General features: G+C 38.7%; 1 protein-coding gene across 6 annotated transcripts in view; it reads right to left on the reverse strand.

Annotated features, from left to right (window-relative positions):
- The window catches only part of LOC133653482 (myelin transcription factor 1-like), a 154,999-nt gene that overhangs the window by 122,748 nt on the left and 7,229 nt on the right, over positions 1-25,022 (reverse strand). The window contains exons 1-2 of one of the 6 annotated variants that reach the window (XM_062052797.1): positions 14,860-15,061; positions 14,531-14,740 (exon numbers count right to left, since the gene is read on the reverse strand). The exons of 4 other annotated variants lie outside the window; for them this stretch is intronic. The gene's annotated coding sequence lies outside the window, so the exon portion shown is untranslated. Of the gene's footprint in view, positions 1-14,069; positions 14,244-14,530; positions 14,741-14,859; positions 15,062-25,022 lie in introns of those variants that run through there. One more of the 6 variants, XM_062052798.1, reaches the window with a different exon arrangement.

Genomic DNA, 25,022 nt, shown 5'->3' on the forward strand with positions numbered 1-25,022 from the left:
CCGGACTTCCCCGCAAAAGAGGACATGTCCAGGGAAAAGAGGACGTATGGTCAGTCTAGTTTATTTTGAAGTTGCTGGTGATGACGACCTATAGTGTTTCCCACACATTCATTTATTTGTGGCGGCCCGCCACAAAAGAATTACGTCCGCCAGAAATAAAAAAAATATATATATATATATTTTTTTTGTTCTGTCCAGCTTCTCAGGCAAATCATATAGTTGATGTAGATGCCCATATAGGCTACTTCTCTTGCTGCCTTATTTGTATTTGACCAATACTGTTTTCTGTTTATTTGTTACTGACTGTGACAGGACACCTCTGCCTCTGTTTCACTTTATGTTGCTGGTAAATAATATGGTTGTAGTAGTAGGCTCAAGTTAAATTATTTAGTATGCACTAATTAAAGGGGCAGAGCTTTAAGAGACATTTTAGCTTTTATATGCTATAAGATATATTTTTTGTAAGAACCACAATTAATAAATATATTTCAGTGAATAACTTATTGTTCAAATATATGTACATAAAGTGTTGTAATTATATTGTAAAATGGATGGATATATGGATGGACGTTTAAAAGAAAACTGTTATTATTAATTAGTAAGTATACATTTTTTTAGCCTTTTTAGAGAAAATCATATCATTGTAGTAAATTATGCAAATTACTCGATGATGTCATGATGACCACGCCCCTAGCCACGCCCCCACCACCACAGGTATCTTGGCAGTTTATGGGAAACACTGACCTAGTTAACTAGAATATTGCACACGTAGTTTCTGAATACTGTCTTGTTATATCTAAGTGTGTACTAACTAATTTCCACCACTACGACTTGGTCCCGCGTTTCCAGGGGCCAGGGCGAGCCGTGAAAGGGTTAGGGGGTTCTTTCCACTGCTTTCCAAAGTAAAAGCACCGATTTGAAGAAGTAAGGTGCCCAGCGTCCCGACTTTGCCCCTCGCATGCACAACTCGACAACGCCCAGCCGTCCCTCAGAAAAACGCTTGTTTATCAACTTCTCACACCCCCCTCGGTGAAAAGTGATGACATCAGCGATACTGTTGGTCTGCATCTCCGTCTCCTCACACACACATTGTGCAAGAAAACTCTCCCTTCGTCTTTACATCCTTTTTTTTTTCTTTCTTTGAAAAGGAAGCCAAGCGAGCATCTGTGCTGCATTGTTAGCTTGGAGGCCAAGTAGCTGAGAGTACTTCCGAAATGTCAAATATCTTTTATTAGGGCACTTTCACTGCAAAAAAAGAAACAAATAAAAAGACTGAATAAAATACTATTTTCCCTATTCAATAAATTGTCCATTTTTTTAACTTCCACAAGTCGCACATTTTTCAAACGATTCAAACCATTCCACCTTCAACATATTCTACTCATCCTGGAAATTCTAACTATCACTTTTCCAAGTTCAAAAAAATTCCATGAATTCCCAGAATTCCCTTTTTTTCTAACCCTTTTTTGACCCTTTTTTCTGGCGAAACCCACTCCAACCGTTCCACCTTCCAAACATTCCTCTTAATCAGGACAAAAAACAAAGTTGTTTCTTGAACTGGAAAAATTCCCAGTTTTCTCGAAACTCCTGGAATTTCTTAATACCATTTCTCAATTAAAAATGTTACTACTACAACGTTTCTCGACCGATTAGAAAAATTCCAACACCAACCATTTCAACTCATTAACATTTTCCCCCAAAATTCCCACTTTTCCCAACATTCCCAAATTTCCATGAAATTCCCATTGAAATGAATGGGACATGTTTCCAAGTTGCACAATTCCCACATTTTTCAACCTATTCAAACCATTCCAACATCAACACATTTCAATCATCCTGGAAATTCAAACTAACACTTTCCCAAGTTCCAAACCAAATTCCATTTTTCCTGGAAATTCAAACTCTTCAACATTTAAACCATTCCAACATTCAAAGTATTCTTATATTTATTCTACATTTTGTGAGCATTTCACTTCAACGTCAACATTGGAGTATTCACACGCAATTCCTTTAGGAATTGCCTCATCTAGTCTAAAAAAAGATATAAAATAAGTGACAGCACACAATAAAAAAGGCACCAAGAGAAAGAATAAGGACTTAAAATAACATCTGTTTCAAATAGTAAAGCTTTGAGGACACTCTATGAACATTTTATTCCTATATTTTGGTGATCTTATTTGGCAACTTGAGGGGGATATTACATATAAATATTAGAAACAGCACTGTAATGAAGTGCACTTCTGCACAACCACTAACGAGCATCGCAAATGATAGGACGATACAGAAACCGAGGTTGATATCAACTTAATAATTAACATCTGAATGTCCTCCAATAAGCACACAATGTCCTATAATTTACTCAAGTCATTTACAAAAGGTAAACATGACAGGCTGTGGGCTATTAGGACCTAGCAGCTACACAACAGCTAAGCACACAATAGCACACAGGCTAGACTAGGGCCACTTGGATATATTTTGTACATTAAGGCTGTTAGACCCAATACAATGTAGGTCGATCAATACATGATAAACATCAATATCTTAGCATTGTGTTATCGGTAACAAATTATACTCTACGTAAGTCTGCCTTAAATTAAGCATTTTTAAACGTAAAAATGGCTAAATGAATTAAAAATACCAATACTACAGAACTGTTGGAAACTAGAAATGCTGTTCAGCATCCTGGCCACTGATTGGCTCAGCCTCAGGCAGCATTACTATCAGCATGCTAACTTGTTTAGTCAATTCTGCAGTCAGATAACCTGGTACTTTGCACATGCTAACTGTTAGCAAGCTAACATTACCATGCTAACCTTTTTAGCCATTTTTTAGCCGAACACCTCAGTCATACAACTTGGTACTTGACACATACTGACTGTTAGCATGCTAACATTACCATGCTAACTTTCGTAGCCAGTTCAGCAGCAAAAGTTGTTTTATTTGGTACTTGACACATGCTAACTGTTAGCATGTTAACTTTTTTGGGGGGTAATTTTGCATGCTTGCACTTTTTATTGTTCACCTGCAATTTCTAGTTTCTTTGTTTAGTAGTCTAATCCAAAATGTGTTTATTTTGTCTCCATAATATGTCGCGAGCCAATGAAAAACAAGCTGCATGCCGCAAACGGCCCCCAGGCCGCACTTTGGACACCCCTGAGCTAGACACACGCAATAATCATTGAACAATGAATCAGCACATTTGTCAATATAAACAAGTCCCAAATACTTATAGTTGCATATTACTTACACATACAAAGTCTCCAAGGCAGTATTGGAAATTATCCCGTAACAAACGTGTCCGCATTGTTCAACCTACTTTGTCTTGAGCTTAACTTCATGAATTATTGTGGCCACCAAAAAAAGTAATTACCAATCCACTTCAACTTTCAAAATATTGAAAATATTTGAAATAAATAAAAAAATATTGAAATTCAATGTTTTGTTGCATATATGATGCACTAAGATAACTATAACCCACTAGCCAAGAACGTACGCCGAATCTTCCCATTAAAAGATGGAAAAATACAACCTTCGGTAAAAATCTAATTGAAAACATCTGTGTGCACGTACAACACTTACAACCTTTAACATATTAGTATGTGGATTTAAATTCTGGAATAGGTTAAGCAAATAGGTACAAATATTACACGTTAAGAAACTGTTCAGACTTAATACAGTAAGAACAAGGAAAAAGAATCCTGATAAACATCGTGAACCACATTATAAAAAGAGAAAATCTTATCTCATAACGTGAACCATAAATGACTCAAATATTAATCGATGAGGACTTGATTTTTGTTATTTATGTTTTCAATATTTAATTACTTACTCCTTTCTTTGTCTTGGTATTCACATATTCATTTATTCACAGAATAAAAAGTCACTCAAGTGTTAGTAATTGCTACGATAAAAGGGTTAGGAATAAATAAGCTCTCCTTCCCACTCCTTTTCGGACATGCTGTGATGAGAAACGGTAATTACATAATGTATCATATTGTAATTGTGTGAACAAACTGATATCATAACTACATCTTAAAGACCGCATAAATCCATTCCAGATAGTTAATAACAAATAGGCTAGTGCATTCCATAACTACCATTGTTCTCTGTTTGAGTATGATATCATATCGGAATAATATCAGCCAATACTCAAGTTTCGATATCAATATCGTATCAGAAGTATAAAAAAAAAGAAAAAACTAAGTATTACTAGAATTCGCAATTCCGGTGGGAATATGGAGAGTTTTGTATAGTGCCATTTCATTTTCAATGGGGAGAAATTCCTGGAAATTCTGGGAAAGCTGGCAATTTAGAGAAATAGAAAACATGTTTTGCCTTTGACATCCAAGTGTGTGTGGATGGCTGAAAGGTTGGAAACGGTTTTTAAAAAATGGTGCAAAAATTTGGGAGTTGTAGCACTTTGAAAATGTTTATTCATTTGAATGGGAATTTCCGGGTGATTTGGGAATTTCGGTAGAACTGTGAATTTTTGAAAATATTGATACTAACACAATTGTCCTGGATGGGCTGGTGTTGGAATTTTTGGATCTGGTTGAAAAGTGTTGCCGTAGTAACAGTTTGAATTGAGAATGAGTATTCCTGGGGAAACCGGGAATTTGTAAGGTAATAAAAATATGAGCATTTGTTGTCCCAACTAAGAGGAATGTTTTGAAGGTGGAATGGTTAGAATTAGAGATGTCCGATAATGGCTTTGTTGCCGATATCAGATATTTCGATATTGTCCAACTCTTAATTACCGATACCGATATCAAACGATATCGATATATATAGTTGTGGAATTAACACATTATTATGCCTAATTTTGTTGTGATGCCCCGCTGGATGCATTAAACAATGTAACAAGGTTTTCCAAAATAAGAGAACAACTTCAACTCAAGTTATGGAAAAAAATGCCAACATGGCACTGCCATATTTTTTATTGAAGTCACAAAGTGCATTATTTTTTTTAACATGCCTCAAAACAGCAGCTTGGAATTTGGGACATGCTCTCCCTGAGAGAGCATGAGGAGGTTGAGGTGGGCGGGGTTGAGGTGTGGGGCGGTAGCTGGGGGTGTATATTGTAGCGTCCCGGAAGAGTTAGTGCTGCAAGGGGTTGTGGGTATTTGTTCTGTTGTGTTTATGTTGTGTTACGGTGCGGATGTTCTCCCGAAATGTGCTTGTCATTCTTGTTTGGTGTGGGTTCACAGTGTGGCACATATTTGTAACAGTGTTAACGTTGTTTATATGGCTACCCTCAGTGTGGCCTGCATGGCTGTTGACCAAGTATGCATTGCATTCACTTGTGAGTGTGTCAAAAGCCGTAGATATTATGTGTCTGGGCCGGCACACAAAGGCAGTGCCTTTAAGGTTTATTGGCGCTCTAAACTTCTCCCTACGTCCGTGTACACAGCGGCGTTTTAAAAAGTCATAAATTTTACTTTTTGAAACCAATACCGATAATTTTGAAACCGATAGCGATAATTTCCGATATTACATCTTAAAGCATTTATCGGCCGATAATATCGGCAGTCCAATATTATCGGACATCCCTAATTAGAATTGGTTGACTGTGAAAACTTTCCAGTAAAAGGTGAAAATAAGGCTTTGGAAAACCGAAAATTCCTGGAATTTTTTTTACTTGAAAAATGGTAGTTAGTTTGTGGATGGTGGAACGGTTCGAATCGGTTGAGAAACGTGGGAATTGTTGATGTTCAAAAAACGGTGCATTCATTTTCGATGGGAAAAATGTCCCGGAAAAATGAGAATTCTGGGTAATCTGGGATTTATTTTTTTTAAATTGTTTTTGGGATCTAGTGATTCCTGGTTGAGTCGAACGTTCTGATACCGGAACTCTTCCGATAGGATGAAAACTGTGGCCTCTGGCACACTTTAGGCAGAATCCTAAATACAGTAGATTAATCTTGGGCGTAGAATGGGATTTATTTGGGCATTGACACAATTATCTGGGCAGGAGCGGAACGAAAGACAAGAGCAAAGCAAGTTGAGGCTGTGCCGGTTAATATCATTACTGGCAGCTTACCGTATCAGCACAATAGAGCATCCGTAGCTGGATGAAACAGTGACGGTATTAACTATTAAGAAGGTTTTAGTCAGCGTGATTCGACAATCACAAATCCAAAGTTAAAGAGAGTCAAAGTACAAGAGAAAGTGTAGAAACGTTATGGAACGTAATGTTTAGCGAGGTTTCCTGCCTCTCCAGAAATGGACGCTCGGCCTGCTTGACCTTTGCTTGTGCGGCTTTCCTTTCTGATAGGCTTTCAATGACAAGGGTGCAATTTGGCCCCAGCTGCTCCTCCGACATGTTTATTACGCTCCCTCCTCCGGCACCTGCTGTCCTCGCCGCAGGCTATTCAGTCCCTAATAAATAGAAAGGCTCGCCATTAAAGGTAAACACACGCGGAGGGGGAACCTTCGCGGCGCCTGTATCGTCTCCGCCGACAACATAAGGCACCGATAACCTAATTCTCTAATCCTCTGGAACTAGGCTGGATTTCCCTGCCAAAAGTAGGCAGGGGGCAACAAAATCAGCGCTTTGAAGGTGTTTCAATGAAAAATGTAGACACGTTATCGATAGCAACTAGCTATTACAAGCTATCATGGATGTTACTAACAACATGCATACTTATAGCATTTCAATAAAATGTTGTTTAAGGTTTTTGGATGGTTTTTAAAAGGCTTTATAGCAGGGGCCCCCAAACTACAGCCCGCGGGCCGGATACGGCCCCCCAGCGTCCAAAATCCGGCCCGCGGAAAGTCACACGATAAAAAAAAAAAAAAAAAAAAAAGGTTCTTTTTTTTTTTTTTTAATTTATTTATTTTTTTTTATTTGTCCTTACTAGTCCATTTTCTACCGTCTCCTAGACACTCAGGCAAATCATATTGTCTAAAAATGCATTTTACCATCGATAACGTGACATGCAGCAAGTGCGCTCTTTAAGTCAATTAGTGCGCGAGGAATATATATGTATGAATACATATACATATATATATATATATATATATATATATATATATATATATATATATATATATATATATATATATATATATATATATATATATATATATATATATATATATATATACACATATAGACACATATAGACACATACATATACTGTATATATACACACATATAGATACATATATATATACACATATACATATATATATACATATATACACATATATATAAACATATATACACACACATATATACACATATACATAGACATATATACACACACATATATACACATTTAGATAAACATATATACACACACACACACACACACATTTACATATAATATATATATATATATATATATATATATATATATATATATATATATATATATATATATATATATATATATATATATATATATATATATATATATATATATATATATATATATATATATATATATATATATATATATATATATATATATATATATATATATATATAGCACGGCCCCCAGCCAAATTGTTTTACCTCAATGCGGCCCCGAGGTCAAAAAGTTTGGGGACCCCTGCTTTATAGGCAATATAGAATGTAGTCCTACGACCTGCATTGTTAGCCGCTTCTTACTAGCAGTTTTTACTATTTAAAGTGCACAAATAAAGAGAACAGCAACATTCCTAAAAAGTGCAATTTTCCCTTTAGGCGGTTATATCAAGATTTGAAGTGAGTACTTGACGTTGCAAGTTAGGGCTGGGGGATAAAACGATATCAGCATGTATCGCCATCGACACGTAATCGATCTCTGAAAAAAATGTGTTCGACAAAGCCGTTTGTTTCTTCTCGGTGGGAGGAAAGCGGAAGTTTGGGAGTAAGGTGGGTTGCACGAACAAAAGGCACTCGCTCTCTGGTAACCGAGCAACGCAGGAAGTGATCACTGGTCAGTGGGAGCGACACGCAGACACCTCCCCTTTATCCTCAAAAATCCTCCAAAAAATGGTTGCACGCTAACAGCCAATCAGGTAACAGTATCAACTATCAAGTTTGGTTGATTATTTGCATGGAGTGAGAAGAGAAAGTCAAAATGAATAAATTGTGGATAAAAGGAGGAAAAGTCACCTGGACAGGTTTTTGGATTTTTTTCAATGTGGTCTGTAAATGATGCTATGCGCCACACCACTTTAGCTCACCCTTTAGAGCACAGCTGTAACTTCCTGCCACTAAACCTGCAGAAAATAGTTCTTCCCAGGTTTCTCTATGTTTACATGTTTATTCATCCTTTGCTTAAAAGACCTAACCTCAATTCTGACCTCATGCTAAACTACACGGCTGGTGCCGCACCTAACCTTTATATCCAAAAATGGTTGCACACTAACAGCCAATCAGGTAACAGTATCAACTATCAAGTTTGGTTGATTGTTTGCATGGAGTGAGAAGAGAAAAGCCAAAATGAAGAAATTGTGGATAAAAGGAGGAAAAGTCACCTGGACAGGTTTTTGAATTTTTCAATGTGGTCTGTAAATGATGCTATGCGTCACACCACTTTAGCTCACCCTTTAGAGCACAGTTGTAACTTCCTGCCACTAAACCTGCAGAAAAGAGTTCTTCTCAGGTTTCTCTATGTTTACATGTTCATTCATCCTTCGCTTAAAAGACCTAAGCTCAATTCGGACCTCCTGCTAAACTACACAGCTGGTGTCGCACCTCCCCTTTATCTCCAAAAATCCTCCAAAAAAATGGTTGCACGGCAGCTAAACGACTACTTGGCGTGGAACGATCTTTGTGAACTCCTTCAGTCACACTTTTTCTTACACTTTATAAAACATTTCTTACATATTCCTTATTTTTGCACATTCAATTGACCAAGTGTCCAATGTGATTTTACTATTTTCTTTACATTGTTTGAGTGATTTAATGCATGCCACTAAACCTGCAGAAAAGAGTTCTTCTCAGGTTTATTTATGTCTACATGTTTGCGTTTATTCATCCTTCGCTTAAAAGACCTAACCTCAATTCTGACCTTCTGCTAAACTCCACGGCTGGTGTCGCACCTCCCCTTTATCTCCAAAAGTCATCCAGAAAATGGTTGCACGGCAGCTAAACGACTACTTGGCATCGAACGATCTTTGTGAACTCTTTCAGTCACACTTTTTCTCACATATTCCTTATTTTTGCACCTTCAATTGAACAAGTGTCCAATGTGACTTTACTATTTTGTTTACATTGTTTTGAGTGATGCATGTCCTCTCTGCCTTGATAGCTAAAATAAAAACATTACATATAGGTTTACTACATTTTTCTCCTATTCCTTATTTTCCATAGGTCAGTCATTTTCAAACCGCTATACCAGTGTTTTTCAACCACTGTGTGCCATGGGATACAGTCTGGTGTGCCGTGGGAGATTATCTAAATTCACCTATTTGGGTTAAAAATATTTTTTGCAAACCAGTAATTATAGTCTGAAAATGATGTGTTGTTGTTGAGTGTCGGTGCTGTCTAGAGCTCAGCAGAGTAACCGTGTAATACTCTTCCATATCAGTAGGTGGCAGCCGGTAGCTAATTGCTTTGTAGATGTTGGGAACAGCAGGAGACAGTGTGCAGGTAAAAGGTATCTAATGCTGAAACCAAAAATAAACAAAAGGTGAGTGCCGCTAAGAAAAGGCATTGAAGCTTAGGGAAGGCTATGCATAACAAAACTAAAACTGAACTGGCTACAAAGTAAAGAAAAACAGAATGCTGGACGACAGCAAAGACTTACTGTGGAGCAAAGACGGCGTCCACAAAGTACAACCGAACATGACGTGACAAGCGACAATGTCCCCACAAAGAAGGATAAAAACAACTGAAATATTCTTGATTGCTAAAACAAAGTAGATGCGGGAAATATCACTCAAAGGAAGACATGAAACTGCTACAGGAAAATACCAAAAAAAGAGAAAAAGCCACCAAAATAGGAGCGCAAGACAAGAAGTAAAACACTACACACAGGAAAACAGCAAAAAAGTCCAAATAAGTCAGGGTGTGATGTGACAGTTGGTGACAATACACCTACTTTGAGACAAGAGCTATAGTCATGCATGCTTGGTTATGGTTTAAAGTCATACCCAACAATTGCGACGACGACTTTTTACTGTCAACTGAGTTTAGTTTTTTAACGATTTCTGCTGGTGGTGTGCCTCTGCATTTTTTCAGCGCAAAAACTGTGCCTTGGCTCAAAAAAGGTTGAAAAACACTGCGCTATACCATTAAAATCACTAAATTAAATATTCAAACACGGCGTTACTGTTCAAACTGTGTGTAACGTTACAGTGGGCAAACATATTAAATATACTCGTTAAATAAAACCTCTGCCTTGTTTTTATTGACTAAGTAGGCCTACTACGCTACTGCATTTTAATATTAGTCATTATGGTGGCACTTGGAGGGCTAAGTCGGGTGAAAAAAGTTTGAGAACGACTGCCATATGCCGTAAAAAATATCAATAATTATCGATATCGGCCAATATAAAACACTTATATGGTGATACAGTTCCCAGCCACTCTTTAAACTAGGGTTGTCAAACGTACGGCCCGAGCGCCGGATCAGGCCCGCGAACAGGTTTTATCCGGCCCGCGGGATGAGTTTGCTAAGTATAAAAATGAACCTGAAATTTTTTAATTAAAGAAACAGCTGTTCTGTATGCGTCCACCGGATGTCACAATAGTAATTATTTTAATCTTTGTAGATGATGCTACTTATGTACAAAATAAACCCCATGATGTTAGTACATCGGTCGAGGAAAATGATCAAACTACATAAATAACATCCTGTAATTTGATTTTCATATTATTGTTTTATCTTGATGGATTGAAAATTAACACCAACGATAGGTTGATTGGCAACACTAAATTGGCCCGGAATGTGAGACTGAATGTTGTCTGTCAATCTGTTTTGGCCCTGTGATGAGGTGGCGACTTGTCCAGGGTGTACGCCGCCTTCCGCCTGAATGCAGCTGAGATAGGCTCCAGCACCCCCCGCGACCCCAAAAGGGACAAGCGGTAGAAATGGATGGATGGATGGAGTTGACTGATGAACATTATCATATAATCTAAGTTAAAGTTAAAGTACCAATGATTGTCACACACACACTAGGTGTGGCGAAATTATTCTCGGCATTTGACCCATCACCCTTGATCACCCCCTGGGAGGTGAGGGGAGCAGTGAGCAGCAGCGGTGGCCGCGCCCGGGAATCTTTTTTGGTGATTTAACCCCCAATTCCAACCCTTGATGCTGAGTGCCAAGCAGGGAGGTAATGCGGCCCATTTTTATAGTCTTTTGTATGACTTGGCCGGGGTTTGAAATTCACGACCTACCGATCTCAGGGCGGACACTCTAACCCAGTGGTTCTTAACCTGGGTTCGATCGAACCCTAAGGGTTCGGTGAGTCGGGCTCAGGGGTTCGGCGGAGGTCAAGACACACCCGACTCATCGTGTAAATAAAAACTTCTCCCTATCGGCGTATTATGGATACGGCAACAGCAGAAGTCACACTGATTTGCAGGTGTGTAATTTGTTGTGAGTTTATGCACTGTGTTGGTTTTGTTCTTTGAACAAGGTGATGTTCATGCATGGTTCATTTTGTGCACCAGTAAAAAAACATGGTAACACTTTAGTATGGGGAACATATTCACCATTAATTAGTTGCTTATTAACATGCAAATTAGTAACATATTGGCTCTTAACTAGTCATTATTAAGTACTTATTAATGCCTTACTCGGCATGGCCTTATTATAGCCCTAACCCTCTAACCCTGGCCCTAACCCTCTAACCCTAACCCTAACCAAATAACTCTAAATTAAGTGTTTGTTACTTAGAATATGTTCCCCATACTAAAGTGTTACCAAAAACATATAACTTTGTCTTGAATTTGAAAAAATATGACATTTTATTTTTCACTAAAGAGGGGTTCGGTGAATGCGCATATGGAACTGGTGGGGTTCGGTACCTCCAACCCTTGATGCTGAGTGTCAAGCAGGGAGGTAATGGGTCCCATTTTTATGGTCTTTGGAATGACTCACGGTCATACCGATCTCAGGGCGGACACTCTAACCCAGTGGTTCTTAACCTTGTTGGAGGTACCGAACCCCACCAGTTTCATATGCGCATTCACCGAACCCTTCTTTAGTGAAAAATTAAATGGTTTTTTTCAAATTCAAGACAAAGTTATCTGTTTTTGGTAACACTTTAGTATGAGGAACATATTCTAAGTAACAAAGACTTAACTTATAGAGTTATTTGGTTAGGGTTAGGGTTAGAGGGTTAGGGCCAGGGTTAGAGGGTTAGGGTTATAATAAGGCCATGCCGAATAAGGCATTAATAAGTACTTAATAATGACTAGTTAAGAGCCAATATGTTACTAATTTGCATGTTAATAAGCAACTAATTAATGGTGAATATGTTCCCCATACTAAAGTGTTACCATGTTTTTTTACTGGTGCACAAAATGAACATTGTTCAAAGAACAAAACCAACACAGTGCATAAACTCACAACAAATAACACACCTGCAAATCAGTGTGACTTCTGCTGTTTCCGTATCCGTAATACGCCGATAGGGGGACGTTTTTATTTACACGATGAGTCGGGTGTGTCTTGACCTCCGCCGAACCCCTGAGCCCGACTCACCGAACCCCTAGGGTTCGATCGAACCCAGGTTAAGAACCACTGCTCTAACCACAAGGCCACTTATTCAGAAAGTATAAATAATGACAAATAAAGATGGAATACTATTAACCGCAACATATGAGTGTAAAAAAACCAAAACAACAACATTATGATTTGTACGTTTTCAGAACGTGCTTGTTCTGTTTTTAAACAAAGAAAACAATCCGAAGTTGTCTTCATTTATAAGTTGTCGTGCTGTGATTTTGTCATAAATCCGGTAAAATAGTAACGATTTTTCTCCGTGTGGCCCCCCCGATCGAAAATGAGTTTGACACCCCTGCTTTACAAACACATGCCTCGCATTTTGAGACTTGAAATAGTGAACAAAGTTTTGAATGATTGATTGATTGAAACTTTTATTAGTAGATTGCACAGTTCAGTACATATTCCGTACATTTGACTACTAAATGGTAACACCCGAATAAGTTTTTCAAGTTGTTTAAGTCGGGGTCCACGTAAATCAATTCATGGTACAAATATATACTATCAGCATAATACAGTTGAACAGTCCACTCCAATTGATTGATTGATTGAAACTTGTATTAGTAGATTGCACAGTGAAGTACATATTCCGTACAATTGACCACTAAATGGTAACACCCGAATAAGTTTTTCAACTTGTTTAAGTCGGGGTCCACTTAAATTGATTCATGATACAGATATATACTATTTTCATAATACAGTCATCACACAAGAAAATCATCAGAGTATATACATTGAATTATTTACATTATTTACAATCCGGGCTGTGGGATATGGAGGGGGGGTTGGGGTTGTTGGTATCAACACTTCAGTCATCAACAATTGCATCATCAGAGAAATGGACATTGGAACAGTGTAGGACTGACTTGGTAGGATATGTACAGTGAGCAGTGGACACAGAGAGAGAGAGAGAGATCAGAAAGTATAAGAAAAAGTGTCTACAATCGATTATTTACATTTGATTATTTACAATCTGAAGAGGTGGAAGGGAGGGTGTTAGTTTAGGGTTGAAGTTGCCTCCTCCGCAATCGTCAAATATTTCCTTTTTAAAATGATAACAACAATAATGTGACATGTGCACTAGTAGTAGTAGTAGTAGTAGTAGTAGTAATGATAGTAGTAGTAGTAGAAGTATAGTAGTAGTAGTATACATCATCATCATCATCCTTCATCTCTTTCCTCCATCTTAGGACGCAGGTGCATTGACAGAGGACGCGCGCACACACCCACCCACACACACACACACACACATGCACATTACGTGGCCATGTAAGCAAAGCGCAGAGAAGGAGGGGAGGACCGTGCAAACAGCACACAGGTCCACATTATGCACCGCGGGAAGACGGCGCGCGAGAGGTTGGTTATTTCCGGTGCGCGTTTTAAAAAAAAAAGGACTTACAAAAACAACATTAAAAGGCATGTGACATTTTGAAAAGAGCATCTCTGTTGTTGTTTCCCCCCTGCTGCAGAGGATCAAATGGCCAAGCCACCCCTCCCTCTTCCGCCACTCTCGCTCCATCTTTCCGTGCGTCTTTTTTTTTCTTTTTTTTTCCCCTCTCTCCCGCAAACTCCGCGCTTTTGCACAACCCGCACGCGCAAAATACACGTCGACGTGCACTATTTTGCCGGCGGAGAGACGCGCGCGTCGACCGACGCAAAGGTGAAAGTAGAGGACGGTGGGAAGGATGCGAGGATGCGAGGATGCGAGAAGTGTGCGATGTAGGCAACTAAAAAAAAAAAAAAAAAAAAGAAAAAAAAAGTGCGGACTTTAGGCAAGTGAGTAAAGTAAAAAAAAAAGAAACAAAAATTGCGAGCGGAAACAACAACAACAACAACAACAACAACAACAACGTGGGTTACCTGGTGGTCAACGACGCCGCGTCCTCGTTCAGCAACGAGGAAGTTGTCTTAATGACGAGGAGTCAAAAAACAGCGAGGTAAATATCCGGGAGAGTGTTTTAAAAGATGGTTCCCCTGCTATCCCGGCGCAGATGTGCGGAGGAGCGCGGCCTCGGTGACACAAGCGGCGCCGGCGGCGTGCGGGGCTCTTCTTCACCGTGAGGGACGCGACTTGTTTGTAAGCAAAAACATGGCTTCATTTGCCTTTGTCAGCGAGGAAGGGGGGGAGAAGAAGAAGAAGAAGGAGAAGAAAAAAAAAAAAAAAAAAAAAAAGCCTAATATTGACTTACCTTTCCCTCATGAGCCATTGTAGCCCCCTCCTCCCCTCCGACACCCCCATCCCCCCTGCCTCCGCCCTTTGCCATGACATCACGGAGGCTGTAGTAAAACCTGGAGCGTCACGTGGGCAGGGCTCAGGGACCGCCCCCCCCAAGCTCCGCCCTCCCCCTTTTACGCCCACCCCCTCACGACGCACCCACTTCTCGCCCTCCCTCTCCCCCACCCTCTCAAACACAGCCCATAAATATGAGCGTTTCGGAGTATTAAACCTGAAAACTGTATGGCGATATCAATAATTATTGATATTTTTTTATGACCTATGGCAAATAAGGAGCAGGAGAAAAATATAGTTTGTCATAAATGTAACTTCCTGCGATTATAATGCCCTCAGCTATCGAGGCAGAGAGGAAATGTCAACACAAGCACACTCAAACAATGTCAACAAAATAGTAAAATCACATTGAACATTTAACGATAAGCTCCTAAAAAATCAGGAATATGTAAGAAATGCTTCAAGAAGATGTAAACATAGAGGAAAAAAAGTGTGACTGAAAGAGTTCACAAAGATTGTTCGACGCCAAGTGGTCATTTAGCTGCCGTGCAACCATTTTTTTTGGAAGATTTTTGGAGATAAAGGGGAGGTGCGACACCAGCCGTGGAGTCTAGCAGGAGGTCGGAATTGAGGTTAGGCCTACTGAAATGAAATTTTCTTATTTAAACGGGGATAGCAGGTCCATTCTATGTGTCATACTTGATCATTTCGCGATATTGCCATATTTTTGCTGAAAGGATTTAGTAGAGAACATCGGCGATAAAGTTCGCAACTTTTGGTCGCCTTGCCTGTACCGGAAGTAGCGTGACGTCACAGGTTGTGAAGCTCCTCACATCTGCACATTGTTTACAATCATGGCCACCAGCAGCGAGAGCGATTCGGACCGAGAAAGCGACGATTACCCCATTAATTTGAGCGAGGATGAAAGATTCGTAGATGAGGAAAGTGAGAGTGAAGGATTAGAGGGCAGTGGAAGCGATTCAGATAGAGATGATGCTGTGAGAGGCGGGTGGGACTTGATATTCAGCTGGGAATGACTAAAACAGTAAATAAACACAAGACATATATACTGTATACTCTATTAGCCACAACACAACCAGGCTTATATTTAATATGCCACAAATTAATCCGCATAACAAACACCTCCCCCCTGACATCCATATAACCCACCAATACAACTCAAACACCCGCACAACACACTCAATCCCACAGCCCAAAGTACCGTTCACCTCCGTAAAGTTCATACAGCACATATATTTCCCCAAAGTTACGTATGTGACATGCACATAGCGGCACGCACGTACGGGCAAGCGATCAAATGTTTGGAAGCCAAAGCTGCGTACTCACGGTAGCGCGTCTGCTATCCAACTCAAAGTCCTCCTGGTTGTGTTGCTGCAGCCAGCCGCTAATACACCGATCCCACCTACAGCTTTCTTCTTTGCTGTCTTCATTGTTCATTAAAAAAATTGCAAAAGATTTACCAACACAGATGTCCAGAATACTGTGGAATTTTGCGATGAAAACAGACGACTTAATAGCTTGCCATAATGGTGTCCCAATATGTCCGCACAATCCGTGACGTCACGCGCAAACGTCATCATACCGAGACATTTTCAGCAGAATATTTTGCGGGAAATTTAAAATTGCACTTTACTAATCTAACCCGGCCGTATTGGCATGTGTTGCAATGTTAAGATTATCATTGATGTATAAAATATCAGACTGCGTGGTCGGTAGTAGTGGGTTTCAGTAGGCCTTTAAACATAGAGAAACCTGAGAAGACCTAATTCCTGCAGGTTTAGTGGCATGCATGAATCACTCAAAGAATGTAAACAAAATAGTAAAATCACATTGGACACTTGTTCAATTAAAGGTGCAAAAATAAGGAATATGTAAAAAATGCTTCATAAAGTGTAAAAAAAAAGTGTGACTAAAAGAGTTCACAAAGATTGTTCGACGCCAAGTGGTCATTTAGCTGCCATGCAACCATTTTCCGGAGGATCTTTGGAGGTAAAGGGGAGGTGCGACATCACGGAGGCTGTAGTAAAACCTGGAGTGGCTCGCTTCTACGAGGACACGCCCATTTCTCTCTCTCTCTCTCTCTCCCCCCACCCCCCTCCCTCAAACACAGCCCATAAATATGAGCGTTTCGGAGTATTAAAACTGCATATGGCTGAAAACTGTATCGCGATATCGATAATTATTGATATTTTTTATGACCTATGGCAAATAAGGAGCAGGAGAAAAATATAGTTTGTTATAAATGCAACTTCCTGTGATTATAATGCCCTTAGCTATCGAGGCAGAGAGGAAACGTCAACACAAGCACACTCAAACAATGTCAACAAAATAGTAAAATCACATTGAACATTTAACAATAAGCTCCTAAAAAATAAGGAATATGTAAGAAATGCTTCAAGAAGATGTAAACATAAAGGAAAAAAAGTGCAACTGAAAGAGTTCACAAAGATTGTTCGACGCCAAGTGGTCATTTAGCTGCAGTGCAACCATTTTTTTGGAAGATTTTTGGAGATAAAGGGGAGGTGCGACACCAGCCGTGGAGTCTAGCAGGAGGTCAGAATTGAGGTTAGGCCTTTAAACATAGAAAAACCTGAGAAGACCTAATTCCTGCAGGTTTAGTGGCATGCATGAATCACTCAAAGAATGTAAACAAAATAGTAAAATCACATTGGACACTTGTTCAATTAAAGGTGCAAAAATAAGGAATATGTGAGAAATGTTTCATGAAGTGTAAAAAAAAAGTGTGACTAAAAGAGTTCACAAAGATTGTTCGACACCAAGTGGTTATTTAGCTGCCATGCAACCATTTTCCAAAGGATTTTTGGAGATAAAAGGGAGGTGCAACATCACGGAGGCCCATTTCTCCCCCCCACCCCCTCCCTCAAACACAGCCCATAAATATGAGCGTTTCAGAATACTAAACCTGCATATGGCTGCAAACTGTATCGCGGTATCGATAATTATTGATATTTTTTATGACCTATGGCAAATAAGTAGCAGGAGAAAAAATTATATTTTGTTATAAATGTAGCTTCCTGTGATTGTAATGCCCATCGAGGCAGAGAGGAAATGTCAACACATGCAAACTCAAACAACGTCAACAAAATAGTAAAATCACATTGAACATTTAACAATAAGCTCCTAAAAAATCAGGAATATGTAAGAAATGCTTCAAGAAGATGTAAACATAGAGGGAAAAAAAGTGTGACTGAAAGAGTTCACGAGGATTGCTCGACGCCAAGTGGTCATTTAGCTGCCGTGCAACCATTTTATGGAGGATTTTTTTAGATAAAGGGGAGGTGCGACACCAGCCGTGGAGTTTAGCAGGAGGTCAGATTGAGGTTAGGCCTTTTAAGCGAAGGATGAATAAATGCAAACATGAAAACATAGAGAAACCTGAGAAGAACTATTTCCTGAAGGTTTAGTGGCATGCATGAAATCACTCAAAAGGACACTTGTCAATTGAAGGTGTAAAAATAAGGAATATGTAAGAAATGCTTCAAGAAGATGTAAACATAGAGGAAAAAAAGTGTGACTGAAAGAGTTCACAAAGATTGCTCGACGCCAAGTGGTCATTTAGCTGCCATGCAACCATTTTCCGGAGGATTTTTGGAGATAAAGGGGAGGTGCGACATCACGGAGGCTGTAGCAAAACCTGGAGTGTCTCGCTTCTACGAGGACACCCCCATTTCTCTCTCTCTCTCTCTTCCCCTGCCCTCTCTCAAACACAGCCCATAAATATGAGTGTTTCGAAGTATTAAAACTGCATATGGCTGAAAACTGTATCGCAATATCGATAATTATTGATATTTTTTATGACCTATGACACAATGTTATCATGTAAGAGCATAAAACAGTGATTACAATACCTGACTGATGTACCTGACTGATTGTATCTTTCAGCATGCGAGATGCATGATTTATAAATTAGCAAAAACTTTTATTTACTCATAGGCAGTACAGCAGTGTAAACGAGGCGATGTGTCACTACGTCAGAAAAGTAGTTCCTCAGTGTTAGCTCTTACAATAACAACGTCGCTATAGCTATAACAGTTCCTACAATTTATGACAGCGGTGGATAAAATAAAACATTAAGTGCAATAACAGTAGATTGAGAAATGTAATGATACGTTAGCATGTAGCACTGTTAGCTTAAATTGACTACATGTCGATGAAAAAACAGGCTGTGTACATGGATGTACATTAGGGGTGTGTGTAAAAAATGACATACATTTTCAAAATAATTGTGATTCTTATTTATAATAATTTTTAGTTGATAAAAAAAAATTTTTAACAAAAAAATCGATTTAAGAAAAAAATTTAACAAATTACAAAAATGTGTCCTGTCCAGCCACTTTAGTAAACGTTGGGGTAGAATTTTATCAAACCAGTTTTCTGTTAAGTAATATAGAAAAGTATTAGAGGTGTTCGTCTATTTTATGGAGGAATGTAGACCTGGCACTTAATTTTCAATCGAGAATCAATTCTGAATCGAATCATTACACAACGAATCGAATCGTGTGGTGCCCAAAGATTCACAGCCCTAACGTACGTAGTCGTTTCAAACAGGCAGACAAAAATAACACGTACCCTGTATACTTTAGTACCGTTAATTCCGGACGACGAGCAGCTACTTTTTTCCCTATGCTTTGCACCCTGTCGCTTGAAAAACGGTGCGACGTATTTGTGGATTTTTCTTTGCTGACGGCCATTATGCAAAAAGTCAAAAAGAAACAAACAAAGAACCTGAATAGGTGTGTTATTGTTTGAACTACGGCACCTTATTTTGGAAAAAAAATTATTTCCTGTCAGCCATGATGCAAATAGTTAAAAAAACAAAAAACAAGCTGACACTGAAAAGGTGTGTTATTGTTTGAGCTACGACACCTTATTTTGCCGCGAATGCTCACTGCATTGCCCTTCTGTGTGGACTGAGCTTTCAACCGGAAGTGCAAGTGCTGTTCCGTCTTCTAGCCGTCTGTAGCGCTTCTACTCGTACGGATTCTTCATTCATCACTCCAAGCGACGTTTGTAAGTTTCACAATATAACTAAAACAATTCTTACTTACTCACCCGTCCCGTGTGTTTTCATGCATATTTGTACGTGCTATCGTAATGTAAAAATTAGCTCATGTGCTAACACGTTTACGAGTGCCTGTGTTAGTATTATCAACTTACAACATAATTATTTTTGTATTGTTTCAGTTTCACAAATTCCTCAGTAAATTCAATAGTTATTGAGTCTGTTTAGCTGATTGGAGAGCTAGCTTGTGCAACTAGTGGGTCCGTGACCATGACTTCTGTTTTGTTTGATGGGCCGTTTTACTGCCGTGTTACAGACACCGTTTGGAAACAATTAAGGTATGTAAATAAACTTTCTGTGTATACAACTCACTTGTCTGCGGCTTATGCTTAGGTGCAACTTACTGTATATATGGAAAAATATTTTTCCGGCTATCAATCAATCAATCAAAGTTTATTTATATAGCCCTAAACTACTGCAACGCACTTCTTGCCGGGTTCCCCAGCAAGAACATCCAGAAGCTGCAATACATACAGAATAGTGCTGCTAGGATCCTGATGAGAAATATGACCATATCACACCAACTCTCAAATCCCTTCACTGGCTTCCTGTTCCACTCAAGATTGAATTCAAAGTCTCCCTGCTAACCCACCAATGCCCCCCTCTACCTCAAAGAACTACTCACCCCCAAATCCTCCACACAACACCTCTGCTCCGGACAGGCTAACCTCCTCTAACCTCCGAGGACAAAGCTACGAACAATGGGAGACCGGGCTTTCTGCTCCGCCGCTCCCAGTCTGTGGAACGCTCTCCCCGACCACCTGAGGGCACCACAGACTGTGGATGCTTTTAAAAAAGGCTTAAAAAGCCTTTTTTTTTTTAGATATATGCATACTAGTTTTAGCTATTTGGCTGTTCTAGTTTTTATTTTTATTTATATTTTTTTAATGATCTTTTTATTTGTATTTTTTTTAATACACTGTAGCACTTTGAGGTTGTTTACTCAATGTAAAGTGCTTTCTACAAATAAAATCTATTATTAATATTATTATTATTATAAATCACAAGTGTCTCAAAGGGCTCCTCGGCTCAGATCCCACATCAGGGCAAGAAAAAACTCAACCCAATGGGATACAATGAGAAACCTTATAGTTTAGTGGGGGCGGCTTATATACCGGTGCGCTCTATAGCCCAGAATACCGTAGCTTTATGAGATACTTTCATCTCCACGGTTTCTGCCCTTCACTTTCAGACTCTAGCTCGGACAATAAAATCCTCCGCGAATGCCATTTGCGATAAAAAGATGCATTTACTTCTACGGAAGTGTACCGGTAAAACTACAACATGGCCGACGGGGCGGAGACTGGTTCCCTGGTTTGTAGACCACAAGGAAGTGCTTTTGGATGACAAATCATCACATGACCCTTTCAAGGGAGGTGAGAACAGCCGCAACTCCTGGAGGCGGCCTTAAGTGTTACTTGGACTCACTCCTAAATGTTTTCTTTTTTTTCTTTGCTGTTTTGAAACCATTAACGGAAATGACAACCATTCATTACAAGCCATTTGAGAATAGTCCCCACAAATGCCATTCTTTATCTGCCGCCTCCACGCCGCTCACGCGGGGAATATTCAAAAAAGCCCCAACCTTCAGCTTTCAGAAATTCTATTAAATTCTTATCTCCTTGCAGCAGGCTCTTTTTGTGCAATCCCATTGTTATGCATTGGAGCTGAAATCAATCACCGGCCGCGCACGTCGTGGCATCAGTATGATTTCAGAGTGCGGGGAGGGGGGGGGGGGTCTCTAACAACTGGAGTCCTATAAACAAGGCTGGGTGGGTTATAAAATCTCCCCAACTTTGATCCGCCGGACGAGTTTGGGGGGTGACTACGGAAAAAAGTTAGCAATGGTCTGGACACACCTGTGTGAAAAATAACTATTTGAGGCTGACCAGGACTTTGGAGAGCTCTACAGAGTGTGTCAGAACCATGGACAGCTCTCTCAGCGCGGCACCAGAATATTATGCAGGCGAGGCAAGTGTTTCACCACGTTTACACTGCAGGCCAATTTGGCTTTTTTCTCAATCTGATTTTTTGTGATCTTTATCAATGTGGCCCCAATGTGACTTTGATGGGGCCCCAATGGCCCCGTTTACACTGCACACCAAATCTGATTTGTTTTGCACTCAAGTGACACAGATCTGATTTGTGTTGTCAGTCTAAACGCTCCAAAGTGCTTGAAATCTGATCTTTTGGCCTCGGATTCAGTTTGTGAATCCGATTGGAATCTAATCTTTTTGAATGTGACTTCAGTCTAAACCAGGGGTCCCCAAACGTTTTGACCCGGGGGACGCATTGGGTTAAAAGGGCTACATACATACATACACATATATATATATATATATATATATATATATATATATATATATATATATATATATATATATATATATATATATATATATATATATATATATATATATATATATATATATATATATATATTAGGGCTGCAACAACTAATCGATTAAATTGATTGAAATCGATTATAAAAATAGTTGCCGATTAATTTAGTCATTGACTAAAAGAGGACGTATGGTGAGTCTATCGTAGCCCGTTAGCTGCTAGCATGCTAGCAGTGACCATAAATCCTCTTTTCACCGGACATGTCCTTTTTTGTGGGGCTGTCCGGGCGGTGTTTCTTAAATGTCTCAAATGTCCGGCATTTTGAGTTATGGTTGCATGTATTTTCAATGTACGTTCAGGGTTAAGAAAGTTAAAAAAAAAAAAAACTGTGCGCGCAGCAGCATTCGTGAGGGAGGGGGAGAGACAGAGAGAGCGAGAGAGTTGTGATAAACGCGCATGCGTCGTCAAGCTCTGCTTTTTATCGATAGATTTATCAGATTAAATTTTTTATTATCTATAGCAGGGGTGTCAAAAGTGTGCATTTTGTAACATTTTCCTTGTTTTATTTGGCAAGTTGAAAGAACATGGTGCCAGTATGCTGGTTTTTTTTCAATAAAATACTGGAAAGGATAGAAATGTAGTGAACGGTAGTGTAAGTGTTATAATGAAGGCAACACATGATGTAAGTGTCTTTATTAGCTATATTAGCCTACTATTAAAATGACTGTAAAAGTATATAAGTGTTATAATGAAGACAACATATTTGTGAGTGTCTATATCAGCTATATTAGCCTACTATCAAAATTACTTTAAAAGTCTTCAGTGTTTCCCATAAACTGCCAAGATACCTGTGGCGGTGAGGGTGTGGCTATGGGCGTGGCTACGGGCGTGGTCACCATGACATCATCGAGTAATTTGCATAATTTACTACAATGATATGAATTTCTCTAAAAAGGCTCAAAAAATGTATACTTACTAATTAATAATAACAGTTTTGTTTTAAACGTCCATCCATCCACCCATCCATCCAACAATATAATTACAACACTTTATGTACATATTTATATACAGATTTGAACAATAAGTTATTCACTGAAATATATTTATTAATTGTGGTTCTTACAAAAAATATATCTTATAAAATATAAAAGCTAAAATGTCTCTTAAAGCTCTGCCCCTTTAATTAGTGCATACTAAATAATTTAACTTTAGCCTACTACTACAACCATATTATTTACCAGCAACATAAAGTGAAACAGAGGCGGAGGTGTCCTGCCACAGTCAGTAACAAATAAACAGAAAACAGTAGTGGTCAAATACAAATAAGGCAACAAGAGAAGTATCCTACACTTCTCTTTTGTAAAGTAAATCTGAACAGCCTATATGGGCATCTACATCAACTATATGATTTGCCTGAGAAGTTGGACAGGACAAAAAAAAAAAAAAGCCGAAAAATCTATTTCTGGCGGACGTAATTCTTTCGTGGCGGGCCGCCACAAATAATGAATGTGTGGGAAACACTGGTCTTATATGAGTGTTATAATGAAGGCAGCACATGATTTAAGTGTCTATATCAGCCTACTATAAAAATGACTTAAAAAGTGTTATAATGAAGACAACACATGTTGTGAGTGTCTATATCAGCTACTATCAAAATGACTTTAAAAGTCTTATATGAGTGTTATAATGAAGGCAACACATGATTTAAGTGTCTATATTAGCTACAGTATATTAGCCTACTATCAAAATGACTTTAAAAGTCTTATATAAATGTTAAAATGAAGGCAACACGTGATGTAAGTGTCAATATTAGCCTACTATCAAAATGACTTTAAAAGTCTTATATAAGTGTTATAATGAAGGCAACACATGATTTAAGTGTCTTTATTAGCTATATTAGCCTACTATCAAAATGACTTTAAAAGTCTTATATAAATGTTATAATGAAGGCAACACATGATGTGTCTATATTAGCTGTATTAGCCTACTATCAAAATGACCTTAAAAGTCTTATATAAGTGTTACAATGAAGGCAACACATGATGTAAGTGTCTGTATTAACTGTATTAGCCTACTATAAAAATGACTGTAAAATTATTATATAAGTGTTATAATGAAAACAACACTTGTAAGTGTTTTTATTAGCTATATTAGCCTACTAACAAAATTACTTAATGAAGACAACACATGATGTAAGTGTCTATATTAGCTATATTAGCCTACTATCAAAATGACTTTAAAAGTCTTATATAAGTGTTATAATGAAGACAACACATGATGTAAGTGTCTATATTAGCTATAATAGCCTACTATCAAAATGACTATGTGTCGCAGGCTGACGCAAATCTTTGTTGACAGAAATGTTGAAATGTAATATTTATTCTACACATTTTTACAACATTGGAAAACATTAGTAAAACTTCTCAGAGGGTGAGATAACTCCTGGAAATGACTGTCTTAGAATGGCCAAAGGTATATATGTGTGTGTCCAAGTTAAAGGAAATGGCAGGCTGTCTTCTTCTAGTGGATTTATTACAATCTTTGCAAGCTGGGAAACATTTGCTGTGGTCTGGAACAACATGGCGCACAAACAACTATCAGAAATGCAGTCAATATTACATACAATGTGTCATGAGACATGCAAATATAAAGTAAATACACAAAGGACGTAAGTA

The sequence above is a fragment of the Entelurus aequoreus genome, linkage group LG07 (genome assembly GCF_033978785.1).
Source record: "Entelurus aequoreus isolate RoL-2023_Sb linkage group LG07, RoL_Eaeq_v1.1, whole genome shotgun sequence".
NCBI lineage: Eukaryota > Metazoa > Chordata > Actinopteri > Syngnathiformes > Syngnathidae > Entelurus > Entelurus aequoreus.